The 27,962-nt window shown below is 48.6% G+C and overlaps 1 protein-coding gene across 1 annotated transcript in view; it reads right to left on the minus strand.

Annotated features, from left to right (window-relative positions):
- Positions 1-27,962, minus strand: part of LOC144602606 (zinc-binding protein A33-like) — a 313,416-nt gene that overhangs the window by 28,426 nt on the left and 257,028 nt on the right. The window lies entirely within an intron of this gene.

Below are 27,962 nucleotides of genomic sequence, written 5' to 3' on the forward strand. Positions count from 1 at the left end.
ATCCACAGGAACTGATCCTGAATCTATAGAACATTGAAAAATGATCTCCAATGCTTCCACTATTTCTAGAGCCACCTCCTTAAGTACCCTGGGATGCAGACCATCAGGCCCTGGGGATTTATCAGCCTTCAGTCCCATCAGTCTACCCAAAACCATTTCCTGCCTAATGTGGATTTCCTTCAGTTCCTCCATCACCCTAGGTTCTCCGGCCCCTAGAACATTTGGGAGATTGTGTGTATCTTCCTCAGTGAAGACAGATCCAAAGTAACGGTTTAACTCGTCTGCCATTTCTTTGTTCCCCATAATAAATTCCCCTGCTTCTGTCTTCAAGGGACCCATATTTGCCTTGACTATTTTTTTCCTCTTCACGTACCTAAAAAAACTTTTGCTATCCTCCTTTATATTATTGGCTAGTTTACCCTCGTACCTCATCTTTTCTCCCCGTATTGCCATTTTAGTTAAATTTTGTTGCTCTTTAAAAGAGTCCCAATCCTCTGTCTTCCCACTCTTCTTTGCTATGTTATACTTCCTCTCCTTAATTTATATGCTGTCCCTGACTTCCCTTGTCAGCCACAGGTGTCTCTTACTCCCGTTAGAGTCTTTCCACCTCTTTGGAATAAATTGATCCTGCAACCTCTGCATTATTCCCAGGAATACCTGCCATTGCTGTTCTACCGTCTTCCCTGCTAGGGCCTCCTTCCAGTCAATTTTGGCCAGCTCATGCCTCTGTATCGGCGCTGCCCTAGCAGCTGCGGCTTACCTGCAGTCCATTTGTCTTTGTGTTTTTGTTGTTTTTGTTGTCTTAATTGTAGTTGTGATGTGGTGTTTTTGTGTTGTGTACTATGTGTGGGTGTGGGGGGGGGAGGGGGGGAACTGTAACATTGTAAATATGTATCCCTTCCGAACGGAGACCCGACCTTTGTTTTCTGGGCCGTTCCTGCTGCGGCCTACCATCGGCCCAACTCCTGGAGCTGGCGGCCTCCAGGGCTCTGGTTCGCAGAGCCCGCGGACCAGACTCACCATCAGCGGAGCCGGCCGTTCTCGGAGGCTGCGGGAGCGGCTGCGACTCGCCTTAGGCTCGGGCCGCGTGGATGCCGACATCGGGAGCTCCGGCAGCGGCAGCGTGTTCGCCCGCCCCGGATTGCGGGGCTTGGGTCGGCCCGCCGCGGATATTTCACCGTCCGGCGCGGCCTGAAATAGGCCACGGAATTTTCTCTGCTCGGCGGGGGCTTCAATGTCGGGAGCCCCGACCGCCCCGACTTGCAGCGGGGCTTGGGTCGGCCCGTTGCGGACATTTCACCGTCCGGCGCAGCCTGGAACATGGCAACGACAACAGCCTGACCGCAGGAGAAGACGGCAGGGGAAGAGAAAAAGACATTCTGGCCTTCCATCACAGTGAGGAGGGGACTGGAGGAGACTCACTGTGATGGATGTTTCTTTTTGGGGGGTTTTGTGTTGGTTGGGGTTGTGTAATTTGCTTATTTTATTGCTCTTATTGTTGGACTGTGGGTGACGAAATTTCGTCCAAAAAACTTGTTTTTTGGATGACAAATAAAGATATCTTGAATCTCTATCTTGAATCTTGAATCCCCTTTGCTATACTGTAATACTGACACTTCCGATTTTCCCTTCTGCCTTTCCATTTGCAGAGTAAAACTTATCATGTTGTGATCACTGCCTCCTAATGGCTCTTTTATCAGATCAGGATCATTACACAACACTAAATCCAGAATTGCCTTCTCCCTGGTAGGCTCCAGTACAAGCTGTTCTAAGAATCCATCTCGAAGGCACTCTACAAACTCTCTTTCCTGGGGTCCATTTCCAACCTGATTTTCCCAGTCTACCTGCATGTTGAAAGCTCCCATAACCACCGTAGCATTACATTTTTGACACGCCAATTTTATCTCCTGATTCAACATGCACCCTATGTCGAGGCTACTGTTTGGGGGCCTATAGATAACTCCCATTAGGGTCTTTGTACCCTTACAATTTCTCATTTCTATCCATACTGATTCAACATCTCCTGATTCTATGTCACCCCTTGCAAGGGAATGAATATCATTCCTTACCATCAGAGCAACACCACCCCCTCTGCCCACCTGTCTGTCTTTTCTATACGCTCGAGGTTTAGACTCTCCAACCTTGGGTAAAGTACTGTGGCTAGTCACCTTATCTGTGCATCTTATACACATCTACATTGTCACCCTGACAGGCTCCCATGAAAAAATGTCAGTCTGAATAGTCTGTTCCAGAACTGAGTAGATTAACCTATGATGACATGAGAACTGAGATGAGGAAAAACTTTTTCAGTCAGAGAGTTGTGAATCTGTGGAATTATCTGCCTCAGAAGGCAGTGGAGGCCAATTCTCTGAATGCATTCAAGAGAGAGCTGGATAGAGCTCTTAAGGATAGCGGAGTCAGGGGGTATGGGGAGAAGGCAGGAACGGGGTACTGATTGAGAATGATCAGCCATGATCACATTGAATGGCGGTGCTGGCTCGAAGGGCCGAATGGCCTCCCCTGCACCTAATGTCTATTGTCTATTGATGAGTGTTTGTCGGCATTGGGCCTGTACTCACTGGAATTTAGAAGAATAAGGGGGGACCTCATTGAAAAATACAATAGACTGAAAGGCTTTGATAGAATGGATGTTTAGAGGATGTTTCCATTAGTGAGAGAGTCTAGGACTGGAGGTCATAGCCTCAGAATTAAAGGATGTACTTTTAGGAAGGAGATAAGGGGAAATGTTTTTAATCAAAGGGTGGTGAATTTGTGGAATTCATTGCCACAGAAGGCTGTGGAGGCCAAGTCGGTGAATAATTCAGGCAGAGATAGCTGGATTCTTGATTAGTACATGTGTCAAAGGTTATGGGGAGAAAGCAGGAGAATGGGGTTAGGAGGGAGAGATAGATCAGACATGAATGAATGGTGTACTAGACTTGATGGGCCAAATCGCCTAATTCAAATACTTTCACTTATGACATTATGAGCTTCTGACTGTCCAACTTCACCTGATAACACAGGCCTTCAGACCTGATGAAGTTGTTGTAAATCCGTTTGCACCCACTCCAATTGACTAACAAACCCACCCTTCCCTTTGTCCAACCCACCACTCAAAAAACGCAAGAGCAGTTCATCTGGCCCCTCGTGTCTACTCCCTTTCATGACGATCCCACCACGCACCTCCACCTCCTCTTTAACAACCTCAAATTACCGATAACCTCAATATCAACCTGCTCCGATCTGCCTCCATATCTGAATAATTCGCTTCATTCCCCCATCCCCACCGCAATCTCGCAATCCTCTTTACTCTACACTCGTCCTCCCCGTCCACCCTCCCCCACCTCACGAAATTCCCCTCTCCATCCCAGATAAAAGCTCCGGGAGAGATGCTGTTGTCCACCCGCTGTGGTTGTGGGTGAAACACCGGGCAGGGTTTCAGTTGTCCGCCCGCCTGTGCCTGAGGCCGAGCGGCCCGAGTCTCCCCCCGACCCCCGGGGACTCTCTGATTCTCTGCTTCTCCCCCCAGTCTCCGTCACCCTGGATGTGGAAACAGCGCATCCGTGGCTCGAGGTGTCTGAGGATCGGAAGAGGGTGAGACTGACCGGGACCGGGAGGAGTCTCCCTGACACGGGGAAGAGGTTTACAGTCTATCCGTGTGTGCTGGGATCGGAGGGATTCACATCGGGGAGACATTACTGGGAGGTGGAGGTGGCGGGGAGTCGGTTCTTGAGTCGCCACAGAGTCTGTGGGGAGGAAGAGCCACACTGACCCCGGGGACTAGAGTCTGGAGCATCAGGCGGCACTATGACTGGTTTCATGCATTCACCTCCCCTCCATCCCGTCTCCCCGCCCGTCCCATCCCCGGGAGGGTGGGAGTTTATCTCAGTTACGAGTCCAGGACAGTTTCATTTTACGACGCGGACACCAAGTCCCATCTCCACACCTTCACTGGGAATAAATTCACGGAGAAACTTTATCCTTTCTTCTGGACTTGGGATGTAAACAAGTGGCTGAGAATCTATTCCGGTTCCGCACCGGGTGTGTAAAAGGGTCGGGTCCCGGGACCGGCGTCAGGAGCGGGGCTCAGGGGCTGTGGGGCAGAAACCCGGTGGACAACAGGTCGGCGCTGAACGGCTCCCATTTAATCCCCAAATTCCGTGTCGTAAAAAACCCCAGTGAGCACGGAAATAAAACCAGGGGGAATGTAAATGTGGGAAGAGAGAAATAAACAGCAAGTGGAATCAGAGCTGTCGATCCGTTCATTTCAACGCGTTAACCGCGTCCGTCAACGGAACAGAAACACTTGCGAAAATATAAAGATTGAAACAATCTCGCTTTCCGCGGGCTCCGCGGGTTCAGCAGCAGCCGCGGGCGGCGGGTCCTAAACTCGCCGCGAGTCACATCGCGGCACCAGCGGTGTTGGTGCGGACTTCAACAGCGGCGTAAAGGCGAGTATGGGGGGGGGGGGGGGGGGGGGCAGGTGGAGACAGGAGGGCGGAATGACATCGGAAATTCCCTCCAGTGAGAGAAGGCAAAGTGAATATTGGAAATGGTAGATACAAGAAATCTGTTGAAATATAATGGGGGTTAAAAAAACAACAATGTGCTGGAGTAACTCAGCGGGCCAGGCAGCATCTGTGGAGGGAAATGGACAGATCACGCTTCAGGGTCGGGACCCTTGTTTGGTCTGAAGAACTACTGTCTGTTATATCAGAGTGAATGAATTAGTGTTGATGTCGTTCGGAAGAGGGCGGTAAAGGTCTGACTCTAGAGGTGTAAATAGGAGAGTGGAATTAAATCAGAAATTACTTGAAGGGAGAAGAATAAAGCTGAATGTTGGGAGTGGGAGATACAATGGGTCTCTCGGTGTTGATGGCCATGTAGAACTAGAACAGTCTCTTCGTCCCACATAGAACGTGGAACAGTACAATGCCAAGCTAATCTCTGTTTCCTCTAGTTGCTCCGGTTTTCTCCCACATCCCAAAGACGTGCGGGTTTGTAGGTTAGTTGGCCCCTGTGAAGTAGCCCCTGGTGTATAGAGAGTGGATGAGAAAGTGGGATAACATAGAACTGGTGTGAACGGGTGATCGATGGTGGTCGTGGATTCAGTCCCTCCCCCACCCTGGTCGTTGTACTAGTTTCACTGTCGTCCTGGTGAGTTTCATTGCCTGTAACTCGTTTTCACCGAGCTCACAGCCAACAATGGCCTGCTTCTTTTATTATCATTATTTGTTCACGTATCTTTCTTTCATTTGTTGAAAATCTTTGTACCACTGTCGATATATCTCAAAGTCAAAGTCAAAGTCAATTTTATTGTCAATCCTCAGCCAGTTTACACAGACAGAAAATCGAAATACCGTTTCCCACAATCCCGAGGAACAAAGTGCATAAAACTAAGTTAAAATTAAAAAGGCACAGCAAACAACAATCAACATAAAATATAAAATATAAAATATAGTCACTTCAAATGCGTTAAAAAAAATTTTTTTAAGTGTCTGGTGCTGGATGTGCGTGTGTGTGGGGTGTTAAAGTCCAGGTCCAATAGGGGCAGGGGAGAGAGGAGGAAGGGAGGGGAGAGAGTTCAGCATCCTGACAGCCTGGTGGAAAAAACTGTTCTTTAGTCGGGTGGTGCTTGACCTCAGGCTGCGAAACCTTCTCCCTGAAGGCAGGAGGGTGAAGAGGCTGTTGGAGGGGTGGAAGGGGTCACCCACAATGCTCAATGCTTTGCGGGTGAGGCGGGTGGTGTAAAGGACCAGGAGTGATGGGAGTGAGGCGCCAGTGATCCTCTCAGCAGAGGATCCTCTCGTTTCACTTTCCCAATCAGAAGAATGGTCTCGACCCGAAACGTCTCCTAATCCTGTTCACCAGAGATGCTGCCTGACCCGCTGACCTACTTCAACGTTTTGTGTCTATCTTCGGGGGGCCGAAAGGCCTGTTTCCGTGCTGTATCTCTGCACCAAACCGTGTTCTGTTAACCGGGAACAGGACTGTTTGCACATCTTGGTTCTGCCACTAGATGGGAGCAACGCCACGCGGTGCGACCACAGACCAGCTGTAACTTTGAGAATTCACTTTGACAATTGCAGAAACAGCGGGAATCTGGTTTAATAAGTGACTTTTGTGACCTGTTACCACACCCGAAGCCCAAACCAAATGCATGGCTTAAAACGTTGAGGCTTTAAAATGTGCAATAGAAGCAAAAATTGCCCCAAATACTCAGCAGGTCAGGCAGCAACAGCAAGGTGTCAGATCTAATACTGATGACGAATGGTGTTCAACCTGAGTCATTAATTCCGTTTCTTTCTCTACAAACGCTAACCAACCTTCTGAGTATTTCTTGCATCTTACTGTACGTCTTCATTTTCGATTTTCAGCATCTGGGTTTTTATTTTAGTTTTTCCTGTTCAATGGGCGATTGGAATGTGAGTCTGCCCATAAACTGCCAAGAGAAAACACAGAAAGCCTTGGCGGCAGTATGGGGTATTTGGAAAGAGAAGGCTTAATATTTCTGAGGTACTGTGGAGCAGCGGGAAGAGCCGCTGCCTCGAGGCCAGGGACCCGGGTTCGATCCTGACCTCAGCTGCTGACAAGGAGCCTGATGCCCTTCGCCATTTCCACTTCAGCGTGTTTGATGCTGACATGGGCTTGTCCTCCACTGCGCGTGCTGGTGGAGTGCCTGCCCCAATCAGGCTTCAATTGCTTCAGACGCTGATGGGAAGTCAACAAACCTGAGCGTTGTGCAATTCTAAACATCCCCATCTGTGATGAACGGCGGTTTATCGACAATGCAACGTCCTGTTATTGCAATAATGAGTGCGCATGATCAGAGGGAAAGAGGTTTTACGAGGATGTTGCCAGGACTCAAGGGCCCGAGCTATCAGGAGAGGTTAATAGAATGAAAGAGAGACAACAGCCAACATGTTCCAGCTACACCAGTCCCAGCTTTTGGTCCATATCCCTCCAAACCTGGCCTATCCATGTACCTGCCTAACTGCTCCTTAAATGATGGGATAGTCCCTGCCTCAACCACATCCTCTGGCAGTTTGTTCCACAAATCCACCATTCATTGTGCCAAAAAGTTACCGCTCAGGTTCTTATTAAATCTTTTCCCCTTCACCTTAAACCTAAGTCGTCTGGTCCTCGAATCAACTACTCTGGGCAAGAGACTCCAAAACTTTCTCTCAACTCTCCCTCAACTCTCTCTCTCTCATACTCTCTCTCTCCCTCTCACTTTCTCAAAACTTTCCAAAACTTGCTCTCCCCTCTCGCTCGCTCTCTGTCTCTCTCCCCTCTTTCTCAAAACATTTTCTCTCTCGCTCTCCCTCTCTCTCTCTCCTCTTTCTCAAACACCCCCCTCTCAAACTTTCCAAAACTTTCTCAAAACTTTCTCAAACCTCTCTTTCTCTCTCCCTCTCAATCTTTCCAAAACTTTCACTCCTCTCTCTCTCTATCTCTCAAACTCTCTCTCCCTCTCACTTTCCAAAACTTTCTCAAAACTTTCTCTCTCCCTCTCTGTCACCCTCTCTCTCTCTCTCCCTATCTCCCTCTATCTCTCCCCCTCTCTCTCTCTCTCTCTCTCTCTCTCTCTCCCTATCTCCCTCTATCTCTCCCCCTCTCTCTCTCTCTCTCTCTCTCTCTCTCTCTCTCTCTCTCTCTCTCTCTCTCTCTCTCTCTCTCTCTCTCTCTCTCTAACTCTCTCTCTCCCTCTAACTTTCCAAAACTTTCCAAAATTTTCTCTCCCCCTCTCTCGCTCCCTCTCTCTCTTTCCCCCTCTATCTCCCTCTCACTTTCCAAAGCTTTCTCAAAACTTTCCAAAACTTGCTCTCACCCTCTCTCGCTCCCTCTCACTCTCCCTCTCTCTCTCCCTCTCTCTCAAACTTTCCAAAACATTCTCAAAACCTTCTCTCAACTCTCCCTCAACCTCTCTCTCCCTCTCACTTTCCAAAACTTTCCAAAACTTGCTCTCCCCTCTCGCTCCCTCTCTCTGTCCCCTCTTTCTCAAAATATTCTCTCTCTCTCTTTCTCAAACACCCCTTCTCTCTCAAACTTTCCAAAACTTTCTCAAACCTCTCTTTCTCTCTCTCCCTCTCAATCTTTCCAAAACGTTCACTCCCCTCTCTCTCTCTCTCTCTCTCTCTCTCTCTCTCTCTCTCTCTATCTCACACACACTCTCTCTCTCTCTCACTTTCCAAAACTTTCTCTCCCCCTCTCTGTCACCCTTTCTCGCTCCCTCTCTCTCTCTCTCCCTCTCTCTCTCCCTCTCTCAAACTTTCCAAAACTTTCCCAATACTTTCTCTCCCATCTCTCTGTCTCTCTCTCTCTCTCCCCTTTCTTAAACTCTCTCTCTCTCTCCCCCCTCTTTCGTAAACTCTCTCTCTCTCTCTCTCTGAAAACTTTTAAATTGTACGTTCGTACGAAATTATCTAAAGCCCAAATTTTGGGCCACAAAAATGCGTCAACTTTCAATCTCTCTCTCTCTCTCGCTCTCTCTCTCTCTCTCCCTCCCTCTTTCTCTCCCCGTTTCTCTCCCTTCCCCCTCCCTGTCACTCTCCCTCTCTCTCTCTCTCTCTCTCTCTCTGAAAATTTTAAAATTGACAGCTTGCACAAAACTATCTAAAGCCTAACATTTAGGCCCAAAAATCCATCTACTCTTAAATCTCTCTCTCTCTCCCTCTCTCTCTCCCTCTCTCTCTCCCTCTCTCTCTCCCTCTCTCTCTCCCTCTCTCTCTCCCTCTCTCTCTATCTCTTAAATTCTCTATCTCCCTATCACTTTCCAAAACTTTCTCAAAACTTTCCAAAACTTGCTCTCCCCCTCTCTCGCTCCTGTTGTACATCGTGGTCCGGTACCTGATGTACCTTTGTTGTGACTCTGGAAGTGTCACGAGTACACATGTTTAAGATGTTATCATGGTGGAGCTTAACTCCAGGCTGTTTATTCCAAGGCCGCCTGGATCCAGAGTGACCGCCTAATCACACCAATCACTTATATACACAGGCATACAAAGTAGTCCTTGGATACACAAAGTCGTCCCAGCAATATCACAACATCCCCCTTGTCATATATATTACAACATCCCCCTTGTCTTATATAAAATTGTTTTCTTTACCATTCGAGGGCTAAAATATATTTAACAAACAAAACCAAAACACCATTGCTTTTTGCAAACAAAACCAATAACACAACTAAACACAATTGAACACAATAGCTTTTTTTCGCCATCATGGTGGTCAGTCCTCTGCGGGAGTTCACTCATGGTGGTCACTCATCTCCGGGTGGTCACTCATCTCCAGGTGGTCACTCATCTCCGGGTGGTCACTCACTCCATGTGGTCACTCCACAGATATATACATAATCACAAAAGCATCAAATATAATACATTAAGCTTTCAGTACACAGATCACTACACAGATCATTAAACACAAAATATTCATTTTGTTCCATATCTTCCCCTCAAGAAGATGTGCTGTGTAGATCAAACGTAGTGTAGGCTCTAGATGCTCCACCACCATGATTTGGCTGCCACTGCTGGGCTCCCACTGCTGGGCTGGCACTGCTGGCCAACCACTGCTGGGCTGGCACTGCTGGCCTCCCACTGCTGGGCTCCCACTGCTGTGCTCCCACTGCTGGGCTGGCACTGCTGGGCTCCCACTGCTGGGCTGGCACTGCTGGGCTCCCACTGCTGGGCTCCCACTGCTGGGCTGGCACTGCTGGGCTCCCACTGCTGGGCTCCCACTGCTGGGTTACCACTGCTGGGCTCCCACTGCTGGGCGGGCACTGGTGGGCTGGCACTGCTGGCCTCCCACTGCTGGGCGGGCACTGCTGGCCTCCCACTGCTGGGCTGGCACTGCTGGCCTCCCACTGCTGGCCTCCCACTGCTGGATTCCCACTGCTGGCCTCCCACTGCTGGGCTCCCACTGCTGGGCTCCCACTGCTGGGCTCCCACTGATGGGCTCCCACTGCTGGGCTCCCACTGCTGGGCTCCCACTGCTGGGCTCCCACTGATGGGCTCCCACTGCTGGGCTCCCACTGATGGGCTCCCACTGCTGGGCTCCCACTGATGGGCTCCCACTGCTGGGCTCCCACTGCTGGATTCCCACTGCTGGCCTCCCACTGCTGGGCTCCCACTGCTGGGCTCCCACTGCTGGGCTCCCACTGATGGGCTCCCACTCCTGGAATCGCGGTGCGATCGCGCCTCCGCTCCAGTGCGCGCTGGCCTCGCCCACATGTGCTCCCGGCTCCGCCCACAGGTGCTCCCGGCCCCTCTTTCTCAAAACATTTCCTCTCTCTCTCTCTCTCTCTCTCTCTCTCTCTCTCTCTCTCTCTCTCTCTCTCTCTCTCTCTCACTCTCTCTCTCTCTCTCTCTCTCTCGCTCTCCCTCCCTCCCCTCTTTCTCAAAATATTTCCTCTCTCTCTCGCTCCCTCCCCCTCCCTCCCCTTTTTCTCAAAACATTTCCTCTCTCTCTCTCCCTCCCCCTCCCTCCCCTCTTTCTCAAAACATTTCCTCTCTCTCTCTCTCTCCCTCCCCCTCCCTCCCCTCTTTCTCAAAACATTTTCTCTCTCTCTCTCTCTCCCTCTCCCTCCCTCCCCTCTTTCTCAAAACATTTTCTCTCTCTCTCTCTCTCCCTCTCCCATCTTTCTCAAAACATTTTCTCTCTCTCTCCCTCCCTCCCCTCTTTCTCAAAACATTTTCTCTCTCTCTCCCTCTCCCCCTCCCTACCCTCTTTCTCAAAACATTTTCTCTCTCTCTCTCTCCCTCCCTCCCCTCTTTCTCCAAAACATTTTCTCTCTCTCTCTCTCCCTCTCCCTCCCTCCCCTCTTTCTCTAAACATTTTCTCTCTCTCTCTCTCTCTCTCTCTCTCTCTCCCTCTCCCTCCCTCCCCTCTTTCTCAAAACATTTTCTCTCTCTCTCCATCTCCCTCCTTCTCAAAGCATTTTCTCTCTCTCTCTCTCTCTCCCTCTCCCTCCCTCCCCTCTTTCTCAAAACATTTTCTCTCTCTCTCTCCCTCCCCCTCCCTCCCCTCTTTCTCAAAACATTTCCTCTCTCTCTCTCTCTCCCTCTACCTCCCTCCCCTTTCTCAAAACATTTCTATTTCTCTCTCTCTCCCTCTCCCTCCTTCCCCTCTTTCTCAAAACATTTTCTCTCTCTCTCTCTCTCTCCCTCTCCCTCCCTCCCCTCTTTCTCAAAACATTTTCTCTCTCTCTCCCTCTCCCTCCCTCCCCTCTTTCTCAAAACATTTTCTCTCTCTCTCTCTCCCTCCCCCTCCCCCTCCCCCTCCCCCTCCCTCCCCTCTTTCTCAAAACATTTCCTCTCTCTCTCTCCCTCCCCCTCCCTCCCCTCTTTCTCAAAACATTTCCCCTCTCTCTCTCTCTCTCTCTCTCTCTCTCCCTCCCCCTCCCTCCCCTCGTTCTCAAAACATTTCCTCTCTCTCTCTCCCTCCCCTCTTTCTCAAAACATTTCCTCTCTCTCTCTCTCCCTCCCCCTCCCGCCCCTCTTTCTCAAAACATTTCCCCTCTCTCTCTCTCTCTCTCTCCCTCCCTCCCTCCCCTCTTTCTCAAAACATTTCCTCTCTCTCTCTCTCTCTCTCCCTCCCCCTCCCTCCCCTCTTTCTCAAAACATTTCCTCTCTCTCTCTCTCCCTCCCCCTCCCTCACCTCTTTCTCAAAACATTTCATCTCTCTCTCTCTCTCCCTCCCCCTCCCTCCCCTCATTCTCAAAACATTTTCTCTCTCTCTCCCTCTCCCTCCCTCCCCTCTTTCTCAAGACATTTTCTCTCTCTCTCTCCCTCCCTCCCCTCTTTCTGAAAACATTTCCTCTCTCTCTCTCTCTCCCTCCCCCTCCCTCCTCTTTCTCAAAACATTTTCCCTAAGTATACTTCCCTAAGTATCTTTTCCATTCATTTACCCACCACAGACGTCAAACTAACAGGTCTATAATTGCTAGGTTTACTTTTAGAACCTTTTTTAAACAAAGGCACAACATGCGCAATGCGCCAATCTTCCGGCACCATCCCCGTTTCTAATGACATTTGAATATATTTCCGTCATAGCCCCTGCTATTTCTGCACTAACTTCCCTCAATGTCCTAGGGAATATCCTATCAAGACCGGGAGACTTATCCACTTTTATATTTTTCAAAAGTGTCCGTACCTCCTCTTCTTTGATCCTCATAATTTCCATCAGCTATCTGGACTACACTTCTTCCCACCCGGTCCCCTGCAAAAAGTCTATCCCCTACTCCCAATTCCCCCCGTCTATGCCGCATCTGCGCCCGGGATGAGGTGTTTCACACTAGGGCCTCCGAGATGTCCTCGTTCTTCAGAAAACGGGGCTTCCCCTCCTCCATTATAGATGGCTCTCACTAGGGTCTCTTCTACATCCCGCAGCTCCGCTCTTGCTCCCCCTCCTCCCACTCGCAACAAGGACAGGATCCCCCTCGTTCTCACCTTCCACCCCACCAGCCAGCGGATCCAACATATCATCCACCAACATTTCCGTCACCTACAACGGGACCCCACCACTGGCCATATCTTCCCATCCCCTCCCCTCTCTGCGTTCCGCAGAGACCGTTCCCTCCGTAACTCCCTGGTCCACTCGTCCCTTCCTACCCAAACCACCCCAACCCCGGGCACTTTCCCCTGCAACCGCACGAGATGCAACACCTGTCCCTTTACCTCCCCCCTCAACTCCATCAAAGGACCCAAACAGTCTTTCCAGGTGAGACAGAGGTTCACCTGCACCTCCTCCAACCTCATCTATTGCACCCGCTGCTCTAGATGTCAACTTATTGATATCGGCGAAACCAAGCGCAGGCTCGGCGATCGCTTCGCTGGACACCTGCGCTCGGTCCGCATTAACAAAACTGATCTCCCGGTGGCCCAGCACTTTAACTCCCCCTCCTATTCCCAGTCTGACCTCTCTGTCATGGGCCTCCTCCAGTGCCATAGTGAGGCCCGCCGGAAATTGGAGGAGCAGCACCTCATATTTCGCCTGGGCAGTTTGCAGCCCGGTGGTATGAACGTCGACTTCTCCAACTTCAGGTATCTCCTCTGTCCCTCCCTTCCCCTCCTCCTTCCCAGATCTCCCTCTATCTTCCTGTCTCTACCTATATCCTTCCTTTGTCCCGCCCCCCTGACATCAGTCTGAAGAAGGGTCTCGACCCGAAACGTCACCCATTCCTTCTCTCCCGAGATGCTGCCTGACCTGCTGAGTTACTCCAGCATTTTGTGAATAATTCAATATCCTTCTCCTCGGTCAATACCGAAGAAAATAAATTGTTTAATATCTCCCCATTTCTTCCGGCTCAGTCCACTCTGACTCTCTAATGGACCAATTTTATCCCTCGCTATCCTTTTGCTGTTATCATATCTGTAGAACCCCTTGGGGTTTACTTTACATTACTTGCCAAAGCAACCTCATATCTTTTTTTCGTTTTTCTAATTTCCTTCTTAAGATTCCTTTTACATTCTTTATATTCCTCAAGAACCTCATTTACTCCCTGCCGCTTATATTTATTGTATATCTCCATCTTTTTCCGAACCAAGTGTCCAATTTCCTTGGAAAACCACGGCTCTTTCAAATTATTATTCTTTCCTTTCTACCGAACAGGGACATAAAGACTCTGTACTCTCAAAATTTCGCCTTTAAATATCCTCCATTTCTCTATTATATCCTTTTCATAAAACATAATGTCCCATTTCACTCCTTTTAAATCCTTTCTCTCATCTCCTCAAAATTAGCCTTTCTCCAATCCAAAATCTCAACCCTTGGTCCAGATTTGACCTTCTCCATAATTATATTGAAACTAATGGCATTGTGATCACTAGACCCAAAGTGCTCCTCAACACATACCTCCGTCACCTGACCCGTCTCATTTCCCAACAGGAGGTCCAACACTGCCCCTTCTCTACGTATTGCTGCAAAAAACTATCCTGCACACATTTTACAAACTCCAAACCATCCAGCCCTTTAACAGAATGTGATTCCCAGTCTATGTACGGAAAATTGAAATCACCCACAATCACTACTCTGTGCTTACTACTAATATCTGCTATCTCCTTACATATTTGCTCTTCCAATTCTCGTTCCCTATTTGGCGGTCTATAATACACCCCTATAAGTGTTGCTAAGCCTTCCTCATTTCTGAGTTCCACCCAAACAGCCTCCCTAATCGAGCCTTCTAGTCTATCCTGCCAAAGCACTGCTGTGATATCCTCCCTGACAAGCAATGCAACACCCCCACCTCTTGCCCCTCCGATTCTATCACATCTGAAACAATGAAATCCTGGAATATTTAATTGCCAATCGCAACCCTCCTGCAACCATGTTTCACTGAGTGCCACAACATCATACTTCCAAATGTCAATCCAGGCTCTAAGCTCATCCACCTTTCTTACAATGTTCCTAGCATTAAAATATACACATTTAAGGGACCCATCATTTCTTATTCTCAGTTTATTTCTTTTCACTTCTTTCTCTCCTACATATTGGGTCTGAGTGTTTCCCTTTTCTGCCTCTTGCCTCACACACTGCCTATTAGCTATCTGTGTTTGAGTCCCTCCCCCCCAACCGTACTAGTTTAAAGTCTCCGCAATTACCTTAGCAAATCTCCCCGCCAGGATATTGGTTCCCCTCAGGACCAGATGCAACCCATCCTTTTTGTACAGGTCATACTTCCCCCAGAAGAGGTCCCAATGATCCAGAAACTTGAATCCCTGCTCCCTGCACCAGTCCCTCAGCCACGTATTTATCCTCCACCTCACTCCATTCCTATTCTCACTATCGCGTGTCACAGGCAGTAAGCCTGAGATTATCACTTTGGAAGTCCTTTTTTTAAACTCTCTTCCTAGCCCCCTAAATTCTCCTTTCAGGGCCTCTTCCCTTATCCTACCTATATTGTTGGTACCTATATGTACCACGACCTCTGGCTCCTCTCAGGATATCCTCTTCTCTGGCACCCTTTCAGGATATCCTGGACATGCTCAGACACATCCCGGACACCGGCACCAGGGAGGCAAACCACCATCAGGGTCTCCCGACTGCGTCCACAGAATCGCCTATCTGACCCCCTCACTATAGAGTCCCCTATTACTATCGCTCTCCTCTTCCTTTCCCTACCCTTCTGAGCAACAGGGCCGGACTCCGTGCCAGAGGCTCGGGCGCCGTGGCTGCCCCCAGGTAGGCTATACTCACCAACAACACCTAAACAGGAGTATTTATTACCACGGGGTACATCCACTGGGGTACTCTCTAGTCCCTGCCTCTGCTCCTTGCCCCCCCTAACCGTGACCCACTTATCTACCTCCCGTGGTCTTGGAGTGACCACCTCTTTATAACTCCTCTCTATAACCTCCTCACTCTCCCTAACCAGACGGAGGTCATCAATCTGCCGCTCCAGGTTCCTAATACGGTCCCTTAGGAGCCCCATCTCATCACACCTGGCGCAGATGTGGATGTCGCAGCAAAACAACATTATTCAGCACAGAATCAATTCCCCGCGCACTGCAGGGCGTGACGTTGACAGTTGCAGTTCTGTGCGGTTTCGCAGCTTCCTGAAGGAGGAAGGGATTTGAACAAAGAAGTTCTCGGAATTAAAAATGGCTTCGAAACACCAGATCCAGAGTTTAACTGAAGACGCGATTTGTCCGATTTGCCTGAATTTCTTCACCGATCCGGTTATACTGGAGTGCGGGCACAACTTCTGCCGCTCCTGTATCACACAGAGTTGGGACAGGGAGGGGAGAAACTCCTGCCCGGAATGTAGAGAGGATATTGCAGACCGCACCCTCAAAGTAAATCGGGTCTTGGCGAGTATCACTGAGAAAGCTCGAGCACTGAGCCTGAACACGGGAGGGAAGGAAAGTAAACTTTACTGCGAGGAACATCAGGAAGAACTGAAGCTGTTTTGTGAAACCGACAAGAAACTGGTCTGCCTGATCTGCCGAGACGCGCGGGAACACAAGTCTCACAGTTTCATGCCGATTAAAGAAGCTGTTGAAAGCTACAAGGTAAAAGCAAACAGAATTTGATCAGATGATGAATTTTCAATTCTGCCTTTTGCGGACCACGTTCCCTCGGCGACTGTTCGGTTCACCCATCCTCCCACCCAAACCAGCCCTTCCCCAGGTACTTGCCCCAGCCACCGCTGGAGATGAAACACCTGTCCCTGTACCTTCTCCCTCACGTCCATGCAGGGACTCCAGCAGTCCTTCCAGGTGAGACAGCCCGCGGCTCTCTGCTGATACGCTTCCCGACCCGATGAGTTCTCCAGCAGTTTGTGTCTTTTTGTAAACTTTCATGTGCAGTTCCGTGTCTGCAGTTCATTGTTTCCGTCTGGTCTAATTCTTTTGCTCACTGAATCTGAATCTCAATCCCAGGAGCTGATTAAAACTTCCTTGGAGATTCTCACAAAAAATAAATCAGCGGTGGAGGACATGGAGCAGCAACAGAAAGAGAAGATTTCTGGAGTCCGGGTAAGGTTTCCAGTTTCCCTTCTCTGATCTTGTGCTATTGTCTTAGATTCCAGGCTCGATAATATTGACCTTCACCTTTCATTTGACAGGAACAGTCACATAACCTGTTGACCTACATCACATCGGTATTTGCTGAACTGCGCCAGATTCTCAATGAGAAAGAGCGGCTCTTTCTCAGGGATCTCCGGGAAGACGAGGAGAGCGTTCTAAATCCAATGGAGAATAATCTACGAGCGATTCAAGAGGAGATAAACTCTATTCAAGAGAAACTCTTAAAGCTGCCGGAGCGGATGAACCAAACGGACAGTTTGATATTTCTGAAGGTAAGGAGTTACAAATTCAATTTGATTCAATGTAAGGCTGTGAAAGTCGACTCGACTTATCTCTAAAATAAGTACGCAAATCACAAGACTCAGTTAAATCTTTTTACTGAAACACCAAGGTGGGAGAAGGCACAGAGACCTGAGTTCACTGTTGTTCGCTCAAACACCTGCTTCTGTCCTCTCAAAGAACATACCGATTAGTCAATATTTATACAGTTGAAAACAGCACAATTTTCAGTAATTTCCCATGGTTACATAGCATAAAGCAGTCTCAGCAGATACATAGTAGAGTTCCCATAATAGAGTTCCTTTAATTGTGTTAGGGAGTCAAACAGGAGTACAGGGGAGTAAAGGGAGTCACATAGCTAAGATGATTAGAGAGGTACCGTTAGGCGATAAGGAGGTACCATAACATCTAGTTCAGAACATTGAAATGTCCAGGACTCAACAACAAACCCAGAAAAACAACTTGTAAACCATGGGAAGCAACTTCTTATCTGCAGGTGCCCAGGACTGTGAAGGACTACCTTGCAAAAGCCTGTTTTCAATACAATAACCAAAACAAGCTTTTGTACAGATCTTTCTAACAAGCTGCTAAGGTTTCGAACTTCCCAGCACAAAATGTCCTCCAAAGGTGCCACAAAATGGTTTCCCCAAAGTTAGCTTCCACAAGGCCACAATCACAAAATAGTGGGTAACAGTCTGAAATAAATGCAGAATTACCCAATAATTCAGGGCTGATTGAAACAGCCGTCGGTAGGGAAGACGAACACCTCATATTTTGAGCAGACGACAACCCAACGACAAGAAACATGTATTCTCCTGTTACAGGTAAACCTTATCCCCTTCAGACGTCCCTGTTCCTTCAACTGTTCCCCACAGGCATTTCTTTTCATCCCCAGTCCCCGTCACCACATTGCATCCCCTTCTCCAACCGTTGATCCCCCAACCCATCCTACTGGGAACCCAGCACATTCTCTCCTGTTGATTTCCACCACATCCCTTCCATTGCATTCCCCATTTATCTTCCTGACCAGATTCCAATTCTGTAGCAAGTTTTATCCCCTTCGCCATCAGCCGCAGGGATATCCATCAGTCTGTCATATGTCCCTCCACACATAAATTCACCTATCCCTTGTCACTTATTGTCCCAGTTCCTTCCCCTCCCATCCCTTTACCAGCTCTCTCCCATCTATTCCAGAAGATTGAAAGAGGCTCCTGACTACATGCTTCATCTGTACATTTCCCTCCTCAGATGCTGGCTGGCCTGATTAGGATTCCACTATATGCAGTACCTTGTGTCTCCAAATAAATGATTTAGTTGTTCTGGGGCCATATTACTGCTTCACTCACATTATCGCACCCCAATCAATCGCAGGGCGAGCTGCATCTTTATCGGAAAGAGACGTTGTACTTATCACATTGAGCCAGTCATATTTTCCACGTTGTTCAAGCCTGGTCTTCTCTTAGTCTGATATGAACATCTAGTCACAAGCTGGCAACATGATGTCTGTGGAGACAAAGGTTGGTAGACGCTATGCGTCCCCTCTTGCTGACCCACAGGGTGCAAGACGAATCAGGGGGCGCTTGAAGTGGCAATGCAGGATCTTTGGCGAATAGGATAGACGAAAATTCCAAGGCATGTTCCACAGACATTAAACGCAAGAGGGTAACAGTGAAGAGAGGGTGACCCCTGTTGGACAAATGAGGTAATTCACAACTGGAACCAGAGGAGGTTGAATCGCCCCATCAGTCCAGTATTAAATATACCCATTACATGTAATTAATACATAATACTGCACTGATGGGGCGCTGCTCCAGCATTAAGAGCTGGGATCTGTCGGAAAATTGTAACAATTTGGCTGATATTCCCGCTGTCACGATGTGGACGCTCAATGTAAATTAATTGATCTTTCTGATGTTTTATATTTCAGGAGGAAACTCGTCAGAAGAGGAGGTGAGACTCTCTGCACTGTTTTGGTAATTAACTCAAAAATCGTAGATGCGGGTCTTATAACCGGGTGTGTAATTCATGCAGGATAAGAGATGATCAGCACACGCTGTCAGTAGCAGACGGTGCCCTGGAAGTTGGAAAGTTCGATCACCCATTTTTGTTGAACACGGTGTTCCGTGAGGTGCCCGATGGCATTAAGAGAGGTAAAAACTTTTTTTTAAACCGTTATAGTTCTTTAAGTATTAATTACCTGTCCAGTGTATACTTGAATTTAGAGAAGTCAGTATTCATACCGCTGGAGATGTCAGTTCCCTGAACACAACCACAGTACAAACAACAGACAATAGACAATAGGTGCAGGATGAGGCCATTCGGTCCATCGAGCCAGCACCGCCATTCAATGTGATCATGGCTGATCATTCACAATCAGTACCCCGTTCCTGCCTTCTCCCCATACCCCCTGACTCCGCTATCCTTAAGAGCCTATCTAGCTCTCTCTTGAATGCATTCATAGAATTGGCCTCCACTGCCTTTTGAGGCAGAGAATTCCACAGATTCCCAACTCTCTGACAAAAAAAGTTTTTCCTCATCTCAGTTCTAAATGGCCTACCCCTTATTTTTAAACTGTGGCCCCTTGTTCCGGACTCCCCCAACATTGGGAACATGTTTCCTACCTCTAACGGTCCAACCCCTTAATAATTGTATACGTTTCGATAAGATCTCCTCTCATCCTTCTAAATTCCAGTGTATACAAGTCTAGTCGCTCCAGTAAACCTACGCTGCACGCCCTCGATAGCAAGAATATCCGTTCTCAAATTTGGAGACCAAAACTACACATAGTACTCCAGGGCTCACTAGGGCCCTGTACAACTGCAGAAGGACCTCTTTGCTCCGATACTCAACTCCTCTTGTTATGAAGGCCAACATTCCATTGGCTTTCTTCACTGCCTGCTGTACCTGCATGCTTCCTTTCAGTGACTGATGCACTAGGACACCCAGATCTCGTTGTACGTTCCCTGTTCCTAACTTGACACCATTCAGATAATATAAGAAAATAACTGCAGATGCTGGTACAAATAAATGTATTTATTCACAAAGTGCTGGAGTAACTCAGCACGTCGGGCAGCATCTCGGGAGAGAAGGAATGGGTGACGTTTCGGTTCGATACCCATCAGTCTGTCTGTCAACCAATTTTCTATCCATGTCAGTACCCTACCTCCAATACCATGTGCTCTAATTTTAACCACTTATCTCCTATGTGGAACCTTGTCAAAGGCTTTCTGAAAGTCAAGGTACACCACATCCACCGGCTCTCCCCTGTCAATTTTCCTAGTTACATCCTCAAAAAATTCCAGAAGATTAGTCAAGCATGAATTCCCCTTTGTAAATCCATGCTGACTCGGAACGATCCTGTTACTACTATCCAAATGCTCCGCAATTTCGTCTTTTATAATTGACTCCAGCATCTTCCCCACCACTGATGTCAGACTAACTGGTCTATAATTTCCCGTTTTTTCTCCTCCCCGTTTCTTAAAATGTGGGACAACATTAGCTACCCTCCAATCCACAGGAACTTATCCTGAATCTATAGAACATTGGAAAATGATCACCAATGCGTCCACAATTTCTAGCGCCACCTCCTTAAGTACTCTGGGATGCAGACCATCAGGCCCTGCTGATTTATCACCCTTCAGTCCCATCAGTCTACCCAACACCATTTCCTGCCGAATGCGGATTTTCTCCAGTTCCTCTGTCACCCTAGGATCTCTGGCCACTAGAACATCTGGGAGATTGCTTGTATCTTCCTAAGTGAAGACAGATCCAAAGTACCGGTTCAACTCGTCTGCCATTTTCTTGTTCCCCATAATAAATTCCCCCGCTTTTGTCTTCAAGGGACCCACATTTGCCTTGACAATTCTTTTCCTCTTTACATACCTAAAAATGTATGTAGAGATGTCAGTTCACTGAGCACAACCACAGTATACACAACAGACGAGCTGTTGGATGAACGTTGTTACTAAAGTGAACATTCTGGCGTTGGGTTTTACGCGCCGCGGGCAGTCCAAAAACAGAGCATGTCTGGTGAAAGTAAATCGGTAAATTGTATTCTCTAACCGGTCTTGCTGGTGCCCGCAAAGCTCAGGAAGCAGGTTCTCCATTTCTAGATTTTGCTCACAGAACAAGCAGTCGCGTGTTTCCCGTAGTAGGCTGGCATCTAAATTATGTTCAGCGTGTTGTCCCTGCTGTTGGATGTTGGTGGAGTTGCGCGTGGTCCTGATGCCAATTTGCAGGAAGCGCAGTCCCGTTCGGATTCTCCTCCCTGCTCTCCCGCGATCCCGAAACACCTGCCACTGACACCATTTATACCTCACGCTGCCTCGGCAAGGCCAGCAGCATAATCAAGGACCAGTCTCATCCTGGCCACTCCCTCTTCTCCCCTCTCCCATCAGGGAAGAGGTACAGAATTGTGAAAACGCACACCTCCAGATTCAGGGACAGTTTCTTCCCAGCTGTTATCAGGGAACTGAATCATCCTACCACAACCAGAGAGCAGTGCTGAACTACTATCTTCCACGTTGGTGATCCTCGGACTATCCTTGATCGCACCTTGCTGGCTTTACATTGCACTAAACATTATTCCCACATCATGTATCTGCAAACGTATTGATTGTAATCATGTATTGTCTTTCTACTGACTGGTTAGCACTCAACAAAATATTTTCGCTGTACCTTGGTAAACTGTAACTCCTCTTCCGACACCTCCAATCCCACGCGGTCCCCTCCTTTCCTCGCTACTCCAGTCCGTTTCATCCTACCCGCCTAACAGTCACAATAAAACTTTATTAGCCAAGTATGTTTTGCAACATACGAGGAACTTCATTTGCCATACAGTCATAACAGTAAAAAGCAACAGGACACACAAAATACATTTTAACGTAAACATCCACCACAGTGACCCCTCCACATTCCTCACTGTGATGGAAGGTGAAAACAGTTCAATCTCTCCCTTCTTTGTCCTCCAGCGGTCGGGGGCTCGAACCTTCTGTGACCAGATGTGTCCATGGTCCCAGATCCCACATTTTAAGGCAGAGATAGCTGGATTCTGCGTTAGTACAGGTGTCAGAGGTTATAGGGAGAAGGCAGGAGAAAGGGGTTAGGAGCGAGAATTAGATCAGCCACGATTGAATGGTGGAGTAGACTTGATGGGCCGAATGGCCTCATTCGAATACTTTCATTTATGACCTTATGACTGTCCAAATTCACCTGATAACCCAGCCCTTCAGACCTGATGAAGTTGTTGTAAACCCTTTTGCACCCACTCCAATTGACTAACAAACCCACCCTTCCCTTTGTCTCACCCTCCACTCAAAAAACACAGGAACAGGTCATCTGGCCCCTCGTGTCTGCCCCCCTTTCACTGTGATCATGACGACCCCACCACGCACCTCTACCTCCTCTTTAACAACCTCAAATTACCACTCACCTCAATATCCACCTGCTCCGATCTGCCTCCATATCTGAATAACCCGCTTCGTTCCTTCATCCCCACCGCAATCTCCCAATCCTCCTCACTCTCCGCACTCGTCCCCCCCGTCCACCCTCCCCCACCTCACGAAATTCCCCTCTCCATCTCTGGATTAAAAACTCCGGGAAAGATGTCTGTTGTCCACCCGATGTGGTTGTGGGTGAAACCCCGGGCAGGGTTTCAGTTGTCCGCCCGCCTGTGCCTGAGGCCGAGCGGCCTCTCCCCCGGTCCCGGGGCCGCGCTGCCCGAGTCTCCCCCCGACCCCCGGGGACTCTCTGATTCTCTGCTTCTCCCCCCAGTCTCCGTCACCCTGGATGTGGAAACAGCGCATCCGGTGCTCGAGGTGTCTGAGGATCGGAAGTGGGTGAGATGGACCGGGCCCCGGAGGCGTCTCCCTGACACCGGGAAGAGGTTTACATACAGTGTGTGTGTGCTGGGATCGGAGGGATTCACATCGGGGAGACATTACTGGGAGGTGGAGGTGGCGGGGAGTCGGGGCTGGAGTCTGGGAGTCGCCGCAGAGTCTGTGGAGAGGAAGGGAGGGGTCACACTGACCCCGGAGACTGGAGTCTGGAGCATCAGGCGGCGGGGTGACGAGTTTGATGCATTCACCTCCCCTCCATCCCGTCTCCCCGCCCGTCCCATCCCCGGGAGGGTGGGAGTTTATCTCAGTTACGAGTCCGGGACAGTTTCATTTTACGACGCGGACACCAAGTCCCATCTCCACACCTTCACTGGGAATAAATTCACGGAGAAACTTTATCCATTTTTAGGGTTTTGGGCTGAAGGTCAGTGGCTGAGAATCTGCTCCGGTTCCGCTCCGGGTGTGTAAAAGGGTCGGGTCCCGGGAACGGCGTCAGGAGCGGGGCTCAGGGGCTGTGGGGCAGAAACCCGGTGGTCAACAGGTCGGCGCTGAACGGCTCCCATTTAATCCCCAAACTGCAACATGACTTCCCAACTTCCATCCTCAATACTCTGACTGATGAAGGCCAATGTGCCAAAAGCCTTTTTGACCGCCTTATCTACCTGCGACTCGACCTTCAAGGAACCATGCCCCTGAACTCCTAGATCCCTCTGCTCTACAACACTCCCCAGAGGACTACCGTTCACTGTGTGGGTCCTGCCCTTGTTCGACGTCACAAAATGCAACACCTCATTACAACATCGCAGGCTCCAGTCTGCGACCCGCTGGAGCGCACATCACCCGCTGTGGCTCCGCTCACGTTTGTAACTCTTCACCTTTAACTTGACGTTTAATAAAGTCTTTAAAAAATAACCCGTGTTTGAGTTCTCTCCGCGTCTCCGCGTCACGGTACAGAGATCTCTTCAAACAGCAGACACAAGGATCCGTGGATACTGGTTTTACAAAAGGAAAATGACACACAGAGTGCTGGAGTAACTCAGCGGGTCAGGCAGCATCTGTGGAGAACATGGATAGGCGACGGTTCACAGAGTGCTGGAGTAACTCAGCGGGTCAGGCAGCATCTGTGGAGAATATGGCGAGTTGACGTTTCGGGTTGGGACGCATCTTCAGACTGAGAGGAGTGGGGTGGGGGGGGTGTGAAGCTGGAAGAGAGGAGGTGCAGGACAAAACCTGGAGAATGATAGGTGGATAAAGGTGAGGGCGGAATTTGATAGGCAGACAGTTGGACAAAGACCAGCGTTGAAAACACAGAAGGTGTGAAACAAGAAGATAATGGTAGACACAAAATGTTGGAGTAACTCAGCGGGTCAGGCAGCATCTCTGTAGAGAAGGAATGGGTGACGTTTCGGGGCGATACACTTCTTCAGACTCCCGCCCCCTCCCCTGACATCAGTTAAACCAGCATCTGCAGTTTTTTTTCCTATACAAGAAGATAATGTTCACCTCTGCTCTCTTGCAATTGCAACTTTTTCTTTTTATGTAGGAAGAAGGAAATGCAGAAACTGGTGATACAGAAAAGGACATAAAACGACACAAGGACACAAAGTGCTGGAGTAACAACGGGCCAGGCGGCATCTGTGGAGAACATAGATATCCATGATCTCCAGGGTTGGTGCCTGACCCGCTGAGTTACTCCAGCACTTTGTGACCTTGTGTCTTTTTATGTTTAGTGTATAGTTTACAGTTTGAGAGCGGAAACAGGCCCATCAGCCCACCGTGTCCCCGCCGATCAGCAATACACCAGTTCTATCCTACACGCTAGGGACAATTCAGGTTACGCCTGGGTTTGCTGAGCAAAACACTGCAATAGCTGGGCGGACCACCTGCGTACATAGATCTTTGTTGTCAGAATCCGGTGATCTATCAACCACACAACACGTCCTTCTACAATCATTCTGTAGAGGGTCTTGACCTGAAACCTCGTCTACCCCAAATTCCCCAGAGATGCTGCTTGGCCCGTGGAGTTACCCCATCGCTTTGTGTCAATTTTCTGTAAAGCTGCTTCTGCGGTTCCTCGTGGGCCCCTGGTGATCAACGTCAGGCTGGGCTGTGAGTGGGGTGGGGGGGGGGGGGATATGAAGATGGAGTTAAAGGGGAAGCGAATACAGGAGAAACTGTAAAGGACTCTCGAATGAATGGGAAGGGAAGTTCTAGAAGGGATATGAGAGTAAGGTCAGGGCCAATTGTGACCGGCGTGAGAGGGGAGGTAAATACCGAAGTTAAAGTGTTGTATTTAAATGCGCGAAGTATAAAAAATAAAGTGGATGAGCTTGAGGCTCAGTTAGACATTGGCAAGTATGATGTTGTGGGAATCACTGAGACATGGCTACAAGAGGACCAGGGCTGAGAGCTGAATATTCAGGGGTACACAACGTACAGAAAAAACAGGCAGGTGGGGAGAGGGGGCGGGGTAGCTCTGTGGTAAGGAATGATATTAACTCCCTTGCAAGGGGTGACATAGAATCAGATGTAGAATCAGTATGGATAGAGATGAGGAATTGTAAGGGTAAAAAGACCCTAATGGGAGTCATCTACAGGCCCCCAAACAGTAGCCTCGACATAGGGTGCAAGTTGAATCAGGAGCTAAAATTGGCATGTCGCAAATGTAATGCTACGGTGGTTATGGGAGATTTCAACATGCAGGTAGACTGGGAAAATCAGGTTGGTAATGGACCCCAGGAAAGAGAGTTTGTGGAGTGCCTCCGAGATGGATTCTTAGAACAGCTTGTACTGGAGCCTACCAGGGAGAAGGCAATTCTGGATTTAGTGTTATGTAATGAACGTGATCTGATAAGGGGACTTGAGGTAAATGAGCCATTAGGAGGCAGTGACCACAATATGATAAGTTTTACTCTACAAATTGAGAGGGAGAAGGGAAAATCGGAGGTGTCAGTATTACAGTATAGCAAAGGGGTTTACAGAGGCATGAGGCAGGAGCTGGCCAAAATTGACTGGAAGGAGGCCCTCGCAGGGAAGACTGTGGAACAGCAATGGCAGGTATTCCTGGGAATAATGCAGAAGTTGCAGGATCAATATATCCCGAAGAGGAGGAAAGATTCTAAGGGGAGTAAGAGGCACCCGTGGCTGACAAGGGAAGTCAAGGACAGCATAAAAATAAAAGGGAAGAAATATAACATAGCAAAGAAGAGTGGGAAGCCAGAGGATTGGGACTCTTTTAAAGAGCAACAAAAGTTAACTAAAAAGGCAATATGGGGAGAAAAGATGAGGTACGAGGGTAAACTAGCCAATAATATAAAGGAGGATAGCAAAAGTTTTTTTAGGTACGTGAAGAGGAAAAAAATAGTCAAGGCAAATGTGGGTCCCTTGAAGACAGAAGCAGGGGAATTTATTATGGGGAACAAAGAAATGGCAGACGAGTTAAACCGTTACTTTGGATCTGTCTTCACTGAGGAAGATACACACAATCTCCCAAATGTTCAAGGGGCCGGAGAACCTAGGGTGATGGAGGAACTGAAGGAAATCCACATTAGGCAGGAAATGGTTTTGGGTAGACTGATGGGACTGAAGGCTGATAAATCCCCAGGGCCTGATGGTCTGCATCCCAGAGTACTTAAGGAGGTGGCTCTAGAAATAGTGGAAGCATTGGAGATCATTTTTCAATGTTCTATAGATTCAGGATCAGTTCCTGTGGATTGGAGGATAGCAAATGTTATCCCACTTTTTAAGAAAGGAGGGAGAGAGAAAACGGGTAATTATAGGCCAGTTAGTCTGACATCAGTGGTGGGGAAGATGCTGGAGTCAATTATAAAAGACGAAATTGCTGAGCATTTGGATAGCAGTAACGGGATCATTCCGAGTCAGCATGGATTTACGAAGTGGAAATCATGCTTGACAAATCTACTGGAATTTTTTGAGGATGTAACTAGGAAAATTGACAAGGGAGAGTCAGTGGATGTGGTGTACCTCGACTTTCAGAAAGCCTTCGACAAGGTCCCACATAGGAGATTAGTGGGCAAAATTAGGGCACATGGTATTGGGGGTAGGGTACTGACATGGATAGAAAATTGGTTGACAGACAGAAAGCAAAGAGTGGGGATAAATGGGTCCCTTTCGGAATGGCAGGCAGTGACCAGTGGGGTACCGCAAGGTTCGGTGCTGGGACCCCAGCTATTTACGATATACATTAATGACTTAGACGAAGGGATTAAAAGTACCATTAGCAAATTTGCAGATGATACTAAGTTGGGGGGTAGTGTGAATTGTGAGGAAGATGCAATAAGGCTGCAGGGTGACTTGGACAGGTTGTGTGAGTGGGCGGATACATGGCAGATGCAGTTTAATGTAGATAAGTGTGAGGTTATTCACTTTGGAAGTAAGAATAGAAAGGCAGATTATTATCTGAATGGTGTCAAGTTAGGAGGAGGGGGAGTTCAACGAGATCTGGGTGTCCTAGTGCATCAGTCAATGAAAGGAAGCATGCAGGTTCAGCAGGCAGTGAAGAAAGCCAATGGAATGTTGGCCTTCGTAACAAGAGGAGTTGAGTATAGGAGCAAAGAGGTCCTTCTACAGTTGTACCGGGCCCTGGTGAGACCGCACCTCGAGTACTGTGTGCAGTTTTGGTCTCCAAATTTGAGGAAGGATATTCTTGCTATGGAGGGCGTGCAGCGTAGGTTCACTAGGTTAATTCCCGGAATGGCGGGACTGTCGTATGTTGAAAGGCTGGAGCGATTGGGCTAGTATACACTGGAATTTAGAAGGATGAGGGGGGATCTTATTGAAACATATAAGATAATTAGGGGATTGGACACATTAGAGGCAGATAACATGTTCCCAATTTTGGGGGAGTCCAGAACAAGGGGCCACAGTTTGAGCATAAGGGGTAGGCCATTTAGAACGGAGATGAGGAAGAACTTTTTCAGTCAGAGGGTGGTGAAGGTGTGGAATTCTCTGCCTCAGAAGGCAGTGGAGGCCAGTTCGTTGGATGCTTTCAAGAGAGAGCTGGATAGAGCTCTAAAGGATAGCGGAGTGAGGGGGTATGGGGAGAAGGCAGGAACGGGGTACTGATTGAGAGTGATCAGCCATGATCAGCCTACTCCTGCACCTATTGTCTATTGTCTATTGTCTATAAGTCCACTCCGCCTCTCAATCATGGGTAATCTCTGTCCCTCCTAACCCCATTCTCCTGCCTTCTCCCCATAAACCCTGACACCTGTACGAATCAAGAATCTATCTCTGCCTTAAAAATATCCCCTGACTTGTGGCCTCCACAGCCTTCTGTGGCAAAGAATCCCACAGATTCACC

This window comes from Rhinoraja longicauda, chromosome 19, assembly GCF_053455715.1.
Source record: "Rhinoraja longicauda isolate Sanriku21f chromosome 19, sRhiLon1.1, whole genome shotgun sequence".
NCBI classification, from domain to species: Eukaryota; Metazoa; Chordata; class Chondrichthyes; order Rajiformes; family Arhynchobatidae; genus Rhinoraja; species Rhinoraja longicauda.